Below are 1,232 nucleotides of genomic sequence, written 5' to 3'. Positions count from 1 at the left end.
ATGAAAATCCACTCTGTGGTTTGTGTGTTGTTGGATCAGATCCAAGATCTTTTATGAAGTCACAGAGACAGCCATCACTTCATCTCCTCACCATTCTAGATCATTAGGAGACGAGGGGATGGCTGCCATTTGTGAGGTCATAAACAAATGCATAACAGCACCATGATATCACTCCAGTAAACATTGAAACAAGCAAGTCTCGCCGCAAACAAGAATCACAACTCGGCTACCTCTCTAGAGTGTGGTTACCATTTTATTTTCTCTACGGTTTGATTGACATGATGATGATTTCCAGATTTGTTTTCTGCTTTATTGTCCTGTTGATGATCTTCAACATCAAGCCTCTAGATCTTGAGGCCCTCCAGAACACCCTGATGCCTCTCATGGTCCCCAAACAATGGGCCAGCACCCTGTCCCTGCAGGGGGACCTCTTCACGGATGTGGACAATTTTGTCATTCAGCTATACGAGACCACCACAATGCCACCGCACCACCAGAGGACCAGGGGGGCCCCAACGAGAACACCTTTGACCCAGGAACCAGTTCCTACTGTGACCCAGTAAATGCTTCTAACAACACCTTTGGCCCAATAAGTGATTAAGCCTTACTGGTAGTGTGGGATGAATAACACCCACCAGGTGAGAACCAGGAAGGCCATCATTCAGCCCCCAGATGGAAGACTGGCTCAAGACCCAACCAGGGACTGCTCCCACCTCTGGCCCAGGAAACTGACCATCCAGGTGGACATCATCCATGTGCAGGGTAATTTGCCCTAATTAATTAATAATTTAATTTGAAGAAAATGGAACAATAGTGACACAGCAATGCTTCCCCACCAACAAACCTCTGGCCCAGGAACCACTTTGAGAAACACCTCTGGGCCCGGGTGGAAGGCTTGGAGTGACTCTGCTCAGACCCTTGAAGAGATCTCCTGCCTCCTGGGAGCCTCAAGAGACGTCTACAGGTATGTTTTAGGAATATGAAAGAGCACTGTGGGCTGAGGATATTTTCAGAACCACAAATAATAATTGCATTAGCATCACTTTAATAACATACATGTGTATTTAACAGAGGCATTTTCTATAAAATTGAAGCCTAACTTTATATTAATACCTGGTTTCCTCTTAGACTGTCAAGAAAGCAGAGCTTGGCGAAGGATAGGACAAAGCAGAGCTTGGCGAAGGATAGGACAAAGCAGAGCTTGGCGAAGGATAGGACAAAGCAGAGCTTGG

At 46.2% G+C, this 1,232-nt stretch overlaps 1 long non-coding RNA gene across 1 annotated transcript; it reads left to right on the top strand.

Moving 5' to 3' along the window:
- Nucleotides 1-85: 85 nt before the first annotated feature.
- On the top strand, nucleotides 86-1,226 carry LOC139027402 (uncharacterized). The gene is made up of 3 exons (XR_011479489.1): nucleotides 86-762; nucleotides 856-964; nucleotides 1,129-1,226. It is a non-coding gene; the product is annotated as an uncharacterized lncRNA (long non-coding RNA).
- The last annotated feature ends 6 nt before the right edge of the window (nucleotides 1,227-1,232 follow it).

The sequence above is a fragment of the Salvelinus sp. IW2-2015 genome, unplaced genomic scaffold (assembly GCF_002910315.2).
Source record: "Salvelinus sp. IW2-2015 unplaced genomic scaffold, ASM291031v2 Un_scaffold14991, whole genome shotgun sequence".
NCBI classification, from domain to species: domain Eukaryota; kingdom Metazoa; phylum Chordata; class Actinopteri; order Salmoniformes; family Salmonidae; genus Salvelinus; species Salvelinus sp. IW2-2015.
This window is presented reverse-complemented; position numbering and strand designations above follow the sequence as displayed.